At 39.6% G+C, this 15,299-nt stretch overlaps 1 protein-coding gene across 1 annotated transcript in view; it reads left to right on the top strand.

Moving 5' to 3' along the window:
* Window positions 1-15,299, top strand: part of LOC149083217 (suppressor of lurcher protein 1-like) — a 618,571-nt gene that overhangs the window by 18,275 nt on the left and 584,997 nt on the right. The window lies entirely within an intron of this gene.

Genomic DNA, 15,299 nt, shown 5'->3' on the forward strand with positions numbered 1-15,299 from the left:
ATAATAATGAATATTCATTTATTTTATCACAATGAGAGCCATAATTTGTTTCATACATTTGTATGAAAAACTATGAATGCACACATCGAAAAAATTTTTTTGAAAAAATTGACGGTACCGTCCCTTACAGGTATAAAAATTTAAAATTCGTACCTTTGTGGGGGAACATTTCTTAAAAGCTGTGTTTTACTGCATTACGCAACAGTGTAGCGTAGTGCAATAAATACATTTACAGGGGGTGAAACATCTAACTGAATTTTATTAATTAATATATTTAAAAAACTAGTTTTCGACCAATTGGTGCTATCATCTGGTAATCGTAACGTAGTTATACAGGCTTTATACTGCAAAATATCAACACCCAACAACGTATGTGAGAGATGCTATGATGTTGGCGGTACTTTAAAGTAGCGTCAATAGTGAAAGGGTTGAAAGTGAATGAATGATATAATTAGGATCGTAAACAGCAGCACACAATGGTGATTTCATTTAGCACTTACAAATGGCAGGGATTCCGAAAATACGATAAGTCAGCGCCGGAAAGACAAAAATTACACAACGCAAATAATACGGAACATCAAAAAAAAAAAAAAAAAAATTGTTAAATAGCCAATCATTACAAAGCATTTTTAGTGACGTATAAATCATTTTAGCTCAAATTGAAAGAAAATGTTTTGGTAAAAATTTCGTTCCTTTTAGTTGAGCCGAATATTTGTTAAATAGAGAACCATTTAAACATTGAATACTTTTGTTGTATATTTGTGGAGCGTAAGTTTTCTTTCGTTTTTGAAAAGTATTGAAACTTTCTACTTCACTAAACACCAGCTCTGGGCGTGAGCGGTCATCAATCAATCAATCCCTAAACACCAACTCCTTCCATATCGCTGCAATTGCAATTTACTTCCATTAACGAGTTGGGTTTGAGATGAAGGCGCCATCTATCGGTGGTCACCTGAAGACCGTAACGGAAAATATCTTGTTACCTATATCGGGGTGGCCAATCTCTCTCTCTCTCTCTCTCTCTCTATTCGAGAGCCAAAATAATGGTCAGACGTGTTGTCGCTGGTCGCACCAGGGACAAAACACCGGTATATAAGCCGCATGCACAAGGGGAGAGAACTCCGGTGTATAAGCCGCAAACATTTTTTTTGACGGGATTTATTAACTAATTAACTCAACTTTCCATTCAATTAACTACTAATTATAAACAATTATTAAAGAGTTATTAACTGAACTCTTAATTTTTTGGAAACGAGTATTTATATGTTCTCTCATAGACAGTGAGATCAACGCAGAAGGAAACTGTGTAATGTAAATAAGAAACTGCAGCGTTTTATACAATTCCTTACGAGACCAGATTCAAATTTTTGCCCCGACGACGAGCCCCCAGGGCTGATGGTGGGATTACAGACGGACTATAGTTAACAGTATAGGTAGGTGTATTTAACTTCAGTAAGCAGGTATTTGTGTACGAGAAAAATAGTCAAAATCGGAAATCGGTGCCCCATGTAATGCTGAAGGAGGGGTTGATTGGTGAAATCTACGTCCCCTCTGGTTCGGCGACCGGGGACCAGATCCGCCTGCACCCCCGTAGCTGCGGCCATGTTCCCAGTTTCAGTGAGGAATTTGTCCAGGACTGTGTCTTTATCCTTCTTTGAGCAGCAGTTCATAATATCCTTCGGGCAAACTCTCGAATATGTGATATGTTGAGTAGGAGCTGGATCATCATCCGGCTCCGGGAAAAAAAACGGGCCACCGCCATCATGATTGCACGTGTATTAATTAGCACTTTGGTGGTGAACTTGGTTTCCTCGTTGATGACCGGGCTGCTTTTGACTAAGTCCTCACTGCCTAGAATTTTTCCAGAGTTTTTTTCAAAGTCGGGAGATTCATTCGAAGTCCGCAAAACTAGACTTTTTGGGGTTGACACGTGATTGTTTTTCCACAACTCATTAGATTCAGCGAAGTCCGTAAATTCTTTATGCGCGGTCTTAGAAGAATTTCCACTGATGACTATATAGAGAGTTTGGAGTTTGCTTTCTTCACGGTTGCGAAACTATTCCCAAGCACTTCGCGATATAAATGTGGTGTGTGTTGGTGATCTTGTCCTCGATTTTTTTCAAACGTGGTGAACTTGATATTCTCTTTAGATTTTTCCAGTGTTGGGGTTTTTAATCCTGGAGCTGATGTGTGTTGCTCGCAGCTCCGTCAAATCTTTTTTAATGTGCCTCACACATTTTTTTTTAGTTTTTTTTACTGCGATTTCTCATATAGTTTATGTTATCAGAAAACTTTTATTTATCTTTCTTTTCTTTCAGCAAATCATGAATGTTGATGCTCTGAATAGAGTGGAGAATTTTACTTCATGAAACGTTTAAAGTTTATCAAACAAAAAATAAATAAATAAATAAATAAACAAAGATAATGTGGTATTTTTTTTTTTTTTTTGGAATTTCGTGCAATTCTTTTCTAGTTTTTTTCCAGCTGCAATACTTGAAAGATTATTTATACCAATAGACAGCAGCACATTAGCTTTGAAGTTTTTCGAAAAATTTAGTTAAACAAATTTTTTTGAGGTATATTTTGCTCGTCGAGGTCATTACTGATGACTACTCAAGAAAATCTGCTACTGCTACTTCCATAACTCTCACAAGTAGGTTTCTGAAATTAATCATGTGACCTGTGCACTTAAAGAAGTTTTGTGTGTTGAAAAAATACAAATTGTTTTTGTCAAATCATAAATATATTTTTTTCTACATTAACCACAATTTCGTCATTCGAAGAACTAACGTAAAAATACAATAGTTTTTGATCTCTCTTGCGGGCCGCACAAAATCACCTCGTGTGTGCATGCGGCCGAGTTGTTGGCCCCCCCGATCTATATCCCCCCTACGGTTCGTACCTTCACGGTTGTAGACGAGCATCTTGACACCACGCCACTCAAGCGAAACTATAGGCTGGGTTTAAACAGTAGATTGACATTTACTTTTCGGTTTCCGCGTAGTATCAGCTGCAATAAATGATGCATAATGGTAAAAATGATTGTAATAACAACGAGTTTGTTCCGACGCGACTTTTTCAGGAGAATTCTGGAAATTTCTAATGAAATCACTCGTTCAATCTTTTTGACGATGATGATATGGTTTACGACGATAAATTCTTCGCATTACTTCCCACGGTATCAGAAGTACAGTATCAGCCGCATATAAGGATCGAAATGGGTGAACCAAACCTAATTTTTACAGTACAGTGTTTCTTTATCGGTCACGACATTATATATTGCATTAGAGCAAGGGTGCTCAACATTTTTGAGAGTGCGGGCCACTTCATTGGTTTGGAAACGTGTCGTGAGACACTTGAATCATCTGGGGATGTGCCTCGAGCTAATCAGGTGATCTGAAAGTGTGCCGCGGACCACTTCATTGGTGTAAACATGCCGCGGGCCATTTAAGCCATATAGAAATGTGACGCGAGTCACTTAGGTGATGTGAAAGTATGCCGCAGGCAACTTGAGTGATCTGGAAATGTTGTTATGGGCAATTTAAGTGACCGTGGAATGTGCCAAGAGCCACTTAAGTGGTCTATAAAAATACAGTGGGTCGATTAAGTGAACTGTAAATCTGTCGCGGGTCGTTTAAGTGATCTATAATTGTGCTGCGAGCCACTTGAGTGATGCCGCCAGCCACTTAAGTAATCTAAAATGTACCAAGTGCCATTTTGGTGAACTGGACGGGGGAGGGGGGGGGGAACAGCGGGCTACTCAAGTGATTTGGAAATGTGTTTGAGGGTCGCTTAAGTGATTTGGATATTCACCGTTTGCAGCTGTTGAATCATCTAGAACCGAGCCGCGAGCCCCTGAATTTATTTGATAATCATTCGTGCGCCACTTGAGTGGTTTGGGTATTTATCGCGGGCCATATCAGATGATTCCGAGGACCACTCATCAGATGACTCCGAGGGCCACATTTGACCCACGGTTCATACGTTGAGCATGAACCGCATTAGAGTCTATGCTGACATCTTTGATATTGAATGTGTGTCGCAGCTCCTTTATTTATTCCTTCAAGATTGCAGTTCACTTGGTTATTAATTTATTATTAATTATTATTAACCTTTGCCAGTTGGTTGTGGATTGAAATAATATTTTCGGGGACTGACTTTTCCACAAAATTTCTTCCTTCATGGAAAATCATCTTCTCTACATAATTTTACTTATTTATTGCTTATGAAATTTCTTCATTTATTTTTGAAAATAAGAATTGATTATTTTTATTTATTTTATTTTTTAAATTACCAACAGAATTCTGCATGTCGTTAGTTAGTTACTAAAAGTACTTGCGTAATTTCTGAAGAAAAGTATCTCAATATCTGCTTAAAGTTTTGTGATATTCATTGTTTTCGCTATAGTTTGACAAATATTCAAGATTTTTATTTTAATTTTGTTGCGTGTTATTTCATTTGTTGAATGATTCTCTCAAAAAATGTGTAAATCCTTACCATTGACATTAAATTAAGTTCGTAGAAATCGAAAGCCGGACAGGAGGAAATCGCGGAATAAATCCCGTGGCAGAGTTATGGCGTTCATGCCGTGTACTCAAAATTGGAAATTTGTGATGTCAGATGTACAGAAAACTGTCTGGTATGTGGAAACGCTGATTTGCCGGTACCAATCCGCACATATACGCTCTAAGGAAGAAATGCGCCATGTGCTTTTTGGAGCGTGGTGGTAGCGCACTTTTCCGGAATGCGCGAGGGCGTGGGTCTGAGTCCCTGTGTTAGTGAATTTTTTCTTTCCAAAAAATCAGCATATCTACATAATATCCAGTTTTCTGCATATCTTGTTAAAAAGAAATTTTTCTTTGAAAATTTGTGATGTGCCTAAACATTTGTGCTGCACTGTACGTCCGAGACAAAGTACGATTCTTCGGTCGTTGTTTTGTGCAAGACCTGCCATCATCTTGGAAATAGAAGTTCAAGAGGAAGGCAAACACAACGGTGTATTGTGTTAAGATAAGCTGAGTATTCACATCGGGAAAATCCCTCCGGAGAAATTCGTTTCCTTAAGCCGGGCGACTGAACAAACATTTGCTTCCATCCCAGTCCATTTCTACTTTCCTTTGTTTCCCCTCTCTTGCCATGCGCGGAAGAAATCATTGTAATAATAATAATAATAATAATAATGATAATACACAAAGGGGAAAAAACTGTAGGTACACTAAAAAAGAAGAAAATAAAACAGTATTTTTCCAACTGAAACTGTTTTGCAAATGCAGGGATAATAAGAGACATTGAGAAAATTGGAGATACCATTAGGTATTGAGAACGAAAAAGACAATTTATTCATAATGAATAAACAGTTAAGAGACATTGACATCTTTCACTGCATATTTTCATCATCTTATAATGTATTTTCATCATTAAATTAATAACACATTAACATCTGTATAAGATGGGAGGGGGTTAAAATCACTAGTCTATAGTCAGAGTCTATTTATCCTCATTATGTGAAAAAGAAATGTTTTACTAGAATTTTTTCACATGTTAAAGATTTTGTGATTTCACAATCTAGTAGCGAACTATTGTGTGAAGACTTATCGACTTTCTTTTCTTTCAACAGTTTAGCACTTCTAGATTGCATTTCTGGACTTGAGTCAGAATTGTTGAAATTGTGACTTACACCGCGCTCTGACTTGGACCCCCCTCATATATGAGATTGGTTGCTCTCTGTGTGTTCCCTACACAAATTTACAATTTTAGACCGATCGTCGTCAAATTTTGCATATACAGTCGGCACCCCTCCGTATTTGCGGGGGTTACGTTCCGGGGGGGGGGGTGACATTACTTACTTACTAACCGAAACGGCGACCCAGTCCATATTCCGAAGAATTTCTAACCGATAGGTCACCGCCGGGGTAAAAAGAGTATGATAGGGGGAGGAAGAGTCAAGAAGGTGTGAAAAATCAAAGTATCGTATCGAAAAATACACGCGTACAGTTAAAAGCAAGTGGGGGGGGGGGGTGACCGCGAACAACCGAAAACCAAATTTTTTTGTTTGTATATCTCGTTTATTGAGCTTCATGAGAAGATCAGGGTGATTCAGAGGTAGAAGGGAATGTAAAAGTGGGTGCAGCGAAGCGATTGTTGGCGATGTTTTCTGAAAGAACATTGTGATTTCTGTTTGCCGTTTCTTCTTCTTCATATCATCAAGTATGTATTGTGGAGTATTATTGCTAAGGCTTCCTCTACCAATTTTTCTACACGTGAAGAACGTACCATAGACATAGAGGGATTTATGTCATGAAAATTATCTATTGTTGATTTGAACTTGCGAAGTCCTTCCGCTATGTTTGTTACTCATGATGAACTTGTATTCCGCTTCTTTATTTGGTACCGCTTCGGTTTCAGAAGCAGTGTGCTGCATTGATTCCTATTCGGTCAATGCCTCAGAATTGCTATTAGTTAGCTGTTCGACTTCTCTTCTATATCAATATCATTGAGCTCTTCCTTCTCCACCCACCTTTTTCGCTAACGTGACAATACTTTTTATAATCTCTTTATTGGACAGTGTAGAAATGGTTGTGTTCTGGAGCGCACATTATGACCAAAGGTTAATCCAACACTAGTTGTGTATAATCCAACAGTATCGCAACAGCGATAGTGTAATTATTCCATACCTTCATGACATTTTCTGTATTTGCATCTTCTTTTATTGCGTGCACAATCATCTCCATTGAGTGACGTGTATAGTGAGCCTTGAATGCTCGCATTACCCCCTGAGCAAGGGGCTTAATGACAGATGTATCAGGAGGCATATAAAGGACTTCCACACCATCAGCTTCATGTCTAGGAGCATTACATTATTATCCAGTATCAAAAGAACTTTGAATGGCATGTCTTCACTCTCAAGGTACCTCCTGACTTACGGAACGAAACACCGTATAAACCAATCCAGGAAAAGTGCTTTCCTAGTCCAAGACTTTTTATTGTTCATCCAAAATACTGGGAGCTTTGACTTATCCTTTCCCTTCAATGATCGCGGATTCACAGATTTGTAACAACGGTGGGCTTAATCATGTACCCATACGCATTTGCACAAAACAACACAGTAAGTCTATCTTAACTTGCCTTAAAACCAGGGGCTCGATTTTTCGATTTTCTTCTTGGCTGATAAATGTTGTTTGCGGCAATTTCTTCCAAAATAGTGCAGTTTGTTCAGCGTTTAACACATTCTCACAGGTGCATAAGCCTTCTCTTCAATAATTTTCTGCTAAGTCTTTGGAGATTTCTAGCTGCTTCCTGATCGGCAGAGGCTTGATCGCTAGTGACTTGTACATTGCGTGATCCGAATCGTTTCTTTAACCTATGAAACCAACCTTTACTTGCATAAAATTCAGATGAAATAGACGTTTTACCAGCCCTTTCCTTAAATTTTTTTTTCGCCTTTTCGTTATGATATTGCAATAAATTATAATACCTTTTTGGCAGCAGTCTTGTACCCACAAAAAAAACCAGTATTTTCTGTACGAGAAACACATGGATCACGTAGGCAATGCAAAGTTTCCGCTGCCACAGGTTCAGCTATAACTACGGCTGATCGAATTTCAGATTTCTTTTTCTTGATACATCTCAACGTAGATTCCGTAATGTTGGACCACAGCAGCAATTTACTTACTCTCGCCAAGTATAATCAATTATATCCAATTTTTCTTGTAAAGTTTTCACTTTTTTTTTTGTTTTTTGAAGCATTATCAGTGGCACTTAGAAAAATGAGCTATCCTAAACACACACAACTCAAATTTTGTAAACAAAACACGTGAATGACGACTGCTGAGTGTTTCCAAGAAAATTTCTCCAATAAAGAAAACCGCGAATTGGGGGGCGAACTGTACAGTGAAGCCTCTATACAACGATACTCTGCAAATCAAGAAAAAATATCATTGTAGAGGGACTGTCGTTATATCGAGAGGTGCCAGTTCAACATTAGAGTATAGCCCCTTTGCCAACGAGACTTAGAAAAAATGTCGATGTAGAAGGATTTATCGTTAAATCGAGTATCGTTGTTGTGAGGTTTCTATTCCAAACAAACCCGACTTGAACGATGGGCCACTTTAATCGTTTGCCAGAGCCTGGCAAATGCCTGAACTGTTCAAAAACTGTCGGGAAACACTGGTTCACGGGCCTCAATAATGACTTTTGGAGTGTTTACTTTGGTTACCGTGGTTTTCAAACAATGCATTTCAAACATGTTTATTAATTTGCAGTGGTTTGTAACTACTTCAATGCTGCCAGTACATGAGAAAACTCAGGGCAGCGCTAGGTATTATAGTCAGTGAGTGCCGTAACTAGGCAGATGCAACAGGTGGATTCGTACAGGGCCCACTTGGAAGGGGGCCCATTTAAGCCCAAGAATGGGCCAGATGGATCGTAAATGCAAATTCTTGCACAGGGCACAAGAATGGTTAGTTACGGCACTGATTATGAAGTAGTTATACTACATATCGGTGGTTCCCAAACTTTTTAGGTCACGGAGCGCTTTTTAGGTGAAAAGTTCATCGCGCGGTGCTCTAACGTTAACGCCGGAAGTGAATTTTGACCTGTGTGCAACTGAGATTTAAATGTAAAAGCAATCAAGTTTCAATTCATGACATGACCATATGTCCCGATTTCAACAAGAATGTCCATTTTAAAAAAAAAAAAAAAAAGGGAAATTTTTTTTTTAAAATAATTTTTTTTTATTTGGTCGAATTGGTCGTCTCCTGAACTGATGAACTTTTTTGTCAATTTTTATTTGATCGTAGTTATTCTACCGACAGGTAAAATGATGGATAACTAACTCTTCCTGTTCTTTTTTCAGAAGTTGCTTTAAATCTGAAGGTTTCCGCAACTTCTTGTGGAAGAATGTGGATATGGCGGCAGAGGTTCTGGAATAATCCGGAGACCAAGGGTACTGCCATTCATCTAGAGCTGCCCAGGGTTAATCTGAAAACAGTGGAATGGGCCAGAGAAAAAATTTCTGTTTCTCTCACACCACTGTCTGTTCCCGACCAACCTAGAGCGGTTTAAAAAGATAAGCCACGACAAATGTCTATGCAAGACAGTGGGCAGCCGATTTCATCACGCAACTGTCTGCCCGCACACAGCCAATTTCACTTTGAGAAACTGAGGATAAAATTGATCGAGACGTGGTACCATAACATGGTGAGGGTACTACGATCATCCAAGACTCTGGGGGATCCCACGAGATTTCTTGAGGACGAGAGGATGAGATTTCTCATCCTCACGATGAGATTCCAGCATGATGCTTACACTTTTCAATTACTAATTAGTATCCGGAACACGGCTGTTATCGTGCGACAATGGCAAGTGTATGGCGAGAGTGGATGAGAAACGAGTGGGGAAAACCACAGAACAGCACAATTATCTTCGGGTGATCGCTATCTGAGATCGCTCAGCTAGATCGTACCTTGTTATCGAAGTCAGATATTCAAATCAGATAACCACCCAACTGAATGAGGAATGCAATGGGATAGTCTGTAGGCTATACGAACCGTGCAAAGCACACTTCACCGTATGGGATTACTCATTATAGGGATACTCATAAGGGTACCTTTGCTGAAAGCAAGTCTCATCGCACTAAACGTTTTTCTGAGCCAGAGTAATGCGTTATTTGGAGGAGGTATAGGCTACTATTAAACCACACATGTGTGTACCTCGTCCACATTCCTCTGCGGTACTTCTAAGAGGAGGTATAGGCTAGAAAACACGGTGAACGGACTATAGGCAATAATGACCAAACCATGGAATGACCAGTCCCATTTACAAATATTGCGCGGCTGAAAATATGGTGGAGCCAGCATGAAACTATGATCCAACATGCGTCATATTTAAATCGTACAAGTTAATCGTGGTACGATGATGGCATCTGATGCACTGCCGTCTTAATATGGGCGGCCCAAACAGGGAAGAAATAACTCGTGTAATTTTTTCGCCCGCTGGTCGAGTCTAGTTCAAAAACAAAACCTCCGATGTTTCTCTCCGATACATTTTATCAAATGAAAAACATTTGCTTTCGTTGATTCAAAAAAGAAGAGAGCCACCTCCCATACAACTCCAATCCAGTAAAAATGTACTACAATCCAGTAAACACCTGGGAAAATTATTTATTTATTTTCCAGTCTCTTCGCGGAGCACCTAGAAATCCTTATCCCTGGCAGTGCTCCGCCAAGGAGCAGAGTACGGAGCACAGTTTGGGAACTGTCGGGTATATATATAGTATATGAAGTTCTATATACAATTTCAGACCGATTTCCGTCAAATTTTGCGTACATACTAAACCGAACCCCACTTGAACGATAGGCTACTTTAAACGTTCGTCACAGCTTGGGAAATGCCAGAACTGGGCAAAAAAATGTCGAGTGACAATGGTTTACGGGGCCTCGATAATGCCTTTTGAATTGTTTAGATCATTTAATATCAAATGATTGTTTAGTTTGAACAGCAAAATAGCGAACTTCAATTTTTAATGTGAACTGCAGAATAGAGCGTCAACATTCACATTTCATAGATAACCTAATACAGGAGGTCATTACTTATTTCCGACAGTGAATCCATGCGTATTGAAATCTTGCCGATCGTGCAAAAAACAAAAACAAACAAAAAGCAAATGTGAATAAAATTCGCAAAGCCCTGCGACGCAATGTATGTATTTCACTCTCGAGAAACTCTATATTTTATTTTTTTCGCTGGTTCTCTCTCTGCGTCTGATTTTGCAGTTGGAAGATCTTCCCTTTCATTCGATCACGAAGTAGATGTAGAGAATCTTGATGAATCAGGAGATGGGAAAAGTTTCAATTCAGCACAATCTCGCCATTTTTCTCGATTTCGGCTGCCTGCAATAAACTTTTGGAACCAACGATTTCCGCATCCATATAGAAGTATCCATCATTTCCTACTATTTTTTGTGTTCCAACACCATAATATTTATACATAGGATTATTCGAAAAGAGTGATTTGATTTCGCAAAGATACATTTCGGAAAGGAAAATACATATAATAAATTAATGACACACAATGTAGGAAAATATTCGAAAAGAAAATTACCTACAGCACTTGCCATAAATAGTCTTGGGATTTTCGGGCTTATGAAGTTTTATTTATCATCCAACGAGTGTTAAACGTGGCTACCACCCCCGTACGAATTATAATATCTCTCCGGCTTACTTTTTCTAACACTGACAACCACGGATCATCGTCACCCGGAAAAAAAAAAGAACTACTCGTTAATTTTCCTCTGAGGAATTTATGGCAAATTGGTGCATGTCGAAATGTGTTACGCGTGTTTTGTGTTCGAAAAGTGCTCTGACATCTTCCTTCAACGTTGGAAGTTAGAGTGGCTGATGCCCGAAAGTCGGCTAGTACTTAACCGAATTCCTGTCTTTCCCTTCCATACACATACACAGCACCTTCCGACGTGTACCGATTCGTTAGAAATTCCGCGGAAGAATGTGTACGAAGTGCATGCACGGTTGAGTGGTAGTGCAATTATCGCGATGGCTCCACACGCCGGAGGACAGAATTCGATCCCGGTGGTACCCTAGTGGCATCAATCGTTGCGATGGAGCCCGATTTAATTTCAAATAACCAGTCGTTACACGTAACGACGACTGCATTTTAATGTATGCCCTTTTGAAATTGAGGAGGAAGAAGAGTTTTGAGTGGGTGGGTCGACGAATGAAATCTGTACGTTTATGTAAGACGAGCTTCAACACAAAGATGGATTGTTTCAGCCGCTATTAACCATCCCTCGCGATAGTTACTCCTGTTCACTCGCTCGCGCTCTTTATTGATCCCATTAGTATACGCGGGAAGGATCCTGAGCGTTCGGATCACGGAGCTGAATCAAATATGAGAGAGAAAACCTTCTCTGTGTCTCTCCCAAACGGAAGGCAATACACATTCCTCGTCGCTGCCGTTCTTTTGTTCTGGAGATGCCGAAACCAGCGACGACTAACAATGCAGCCATTCGGAAATGCTTAGCCAGCATCTCTGCGATTCCCATCGTTACGGCAAAGCGCATTCAAAAGTGACCATTTTCCGGTGTAGCGTGTGTGTGTGCGTGAGTGATGTGCCCCCCCCCTTCCGCCTCTTTTGCTTGGGCAATCATCGCTATTTTCCACAGCTAGACTCGATACGAGCGTCATAAGATAAGAGTCTAAAACGCATGCGTCGTGATTGCGAGGCGTTACTACTGTACAATTGTGCTGTCATCCGTAATTATAAACAACCCGACGGCGACGGTTTCACCTTCACACGAAAATAGAAATTCGTAAAGCGGTATTTTAAGTATTTATCCAAAAATGCGAGCCTCTTATGAATGAATACGTTTTTAACACATTTTTATTGCTCATTTTTTATTGAACGTCTTTCGTGCGCGCAAAGAAAAACATTTTCCTCTTTTCGTTGTTAAAGAATTTCTTCACTTCGAAACAGTTACATGGCGTTTGCGTACAAGATTAAAAGTATGATGGCTAATGCTTCTCTCAACCTGTCAACACACAAGTTTCTCTGAATCTGCTTGAAACGAAATGCAATGGAACGAAAACAAAGAGGATCGGAACACATCATCATCCGTATATCATATATATATATATATATATATTTTGGAATTTTAATCATCGATAGACCCCCCTTGGTTAGCTAATCAGGGTACATGCCAGAATGTGTTTTCTGAGTTGTATGTGTGACGCCTAACGTATTCGTGTTGTCAGAGTTGTGCTTATTTCGTGTTCTTGTAGGTGTTCCCATCTGTTTTCAACTTTTTGAATTAAAGATGGCAAATGTTTTAAAAGTAATAAAAGCTTAGAAAACACGCTATGCGTCACAATAATAAGAAGGAATACGTCATGTGCCCCCTTCTTAGAATACGCATATCTCGTGCATAAGTTTAGGGCAGCAGTTCTCAACCTTTTTTGACTAGTGGAGCCCTTTTCAGTACATAATTTTTATATCGGAGCCCTATTTGACTCGAGGAGTCCTTTTTGTATATAATTTTTATGGCGGAACCCTATAGGTCTCTTTTTTTTAATTATCTGTCAAATTTACTTAGTTATTTTATTTTCCTTGAGTCACCGCGGAGCCCCTGGGAAGTGCACACCGGTTGAGAACCGCTGGTTTAGGGGATAAGCAATCATTCTATGTATTTCTAGGGCACGCAATCCTCCTACGCATGCCTTGAACGCATCTCCAAGGAGAACATACTTGTATATAAGGGTACAGAAGTCTTCTACATATTCGTATCGGGTACTTGTAGCAACCACTGATCTAAGTGATGGGAGCAGTTTATATAACCGTAAATCTGAACATAAGTTTTTCCGAACTGAATTCGGCTAGTTGTCTTCGGGATGGGGGACAGGAGAGATGAGGTTTTATGAAGATGATGAAATTAACTTTTTTTCAGGCTTTAGAAACAAATACATTGTCATCCACGGATCGATTTCAGACGAATTTTAGAATATGGAAGTGGGAAATAAAGTTTGGCTGAGGCAAGCGTTTCATTCATTGTTTTCCAAAAAACGACCGATTGTTTTGGGTCGAGAATTTTAACATTAAATGGAAACTTGAGGAGAGTCTAAAATAGCCACCCTTGACCTGGTACGAGCACGAAAGTTCCGGGATGCTCAGAAACAAAACCGAAATGACCGAAATATTTTGGTCTTCGATATTTCGTTTTTTTTCCCCAGTATTTCTCATGTATCGTATCTGTCAACAATTTAGTTGCTGGCCTTTCGCGGCTCGGTCACACGGATGAAATCGGCGCTCTCGAGCCATGTCGGGGAACAAACGAAGCATCTTCTTAGTACTACACACATGTGTATACAGTATTTTCACTTTTACGCAAGAAAGAAGCAACTTAGGAAGTTTTTTTGTTTCTTGCTTGTGCGACACAAAAAAAGAGAGAAGTTAATGAAGCTTTTCTCCACATAAACGGAGTTCCTTTTTCTTTTAAGATCTTTTTGTTTGTTCCTCGAGGCAATTTCTCTTAAAAGCGATTAACTTATTTGGTCTGCTTTTGTCAGAGTGGTTCAACTGGTAAATTAGGAATGATATATCTCTTCGGTATGCGAACGAAAAAAAGAAAAGGAACAAAACATAAATGAGAAGCTCGTTTTGTTTTCTCTTTTGTTAGCACCGAAGTTCTCGCAACCCTCAGAGGATTACTTTCTGTGAGTCTTAATGCCGATTCATTTATTCGAGTTCTCGGGAAGCTAAGACGTATGGATTACTAAAAAAACAACAACCTCCTATGAGAGGAAAACACACACTGGGACTGGAAGAGCTCAACTGTGGAAATTAACTTTTATAACAAACGTAACCATTTCGAAACAGCACTACTAGTGAACTAATGAATTATGCCGTATAAAGCATGGGTTCTCAAACTTTATCCACCCGAGGTGCCCCTTTACCCTATTCAATGCTTATACTCTGCCAGCTCCCCAGAGCTGTTTAACGAGGAATATTTTAGAAAAGACTTTGTCAGGGTCACCGCGGCACCCTGACAAAGGCCGGAGGCGTACAGTTTGAGAACCCCTGCCGTAATGTGTTGTTGTGTGTATGTCTGGAGTTATGAAAAGTACATAATGAAGTAGTGCTGCCATCTATCTTTCAAACTGAAAGTAGCATCTAATCTGCTTCTCCTGAGTCATTCATAAAATTTAAATCACACCGATTTTTCATTTTCTCCCACCCCTCCTACCGAATTTTGACTATGAATGAACTTGAACACCATACCTTCGCTATCAGGCTTATTCAGCACCTCCTACAGGTAGAAGACCTCCGCACGGGTTGCCAAGTTCATCTGTAATGTCATTAAGACTACCTAGCAATTTTGCCACATTTTGAACCACAGCATCCTATTTCGTTTCTTATTCTGATTTTGGCGTAGAATCTTCCTTTTTGGCTCACAAATACCGAATGATGACTGTATGTGAGACACAGAAATCGCCAATTCTGAGCCCGATCGTTTCTTTTCCGCACAACGATGATACTGGCACATGCAGTGGAATTTTCTTCTCTGAATATTCTGAGTGAAGATGGAGTACTTTGCTGACGTCACGAGCAGCGTGCGGTGGCCTTCTGTCTCTAGGAGGTGCGGGCTTATCCTGTTGTCGAAATCTGTTCCAGACTTGCTGCAACTTTGTGGCTGAGTTTACGGCAGGAGCTCTTAACCCTTTTCAGTCGCGAACTAAAATTAACAAGAAGATCAGCTTTGCGATCCATAGGACTGTTTGCTCTTCGAAATA

This window comes from Pholcus phalangioides, unplaced genomic scaffold, assembly GCF_987345545.1.
Source record: "Pholcus phalangioides strain wild (caught in Gottingen) unplaced genomic scaffold, Ppha-v1.0 ptg000009l_1, whole genome shotgun sequence".
NCBI classification, from domain to species: Eukaryota; Metazoa; Arthropoda; class Arachnida; order Araneae; family Pholcidae; genus Pholcus; species Pholcus phalangioides.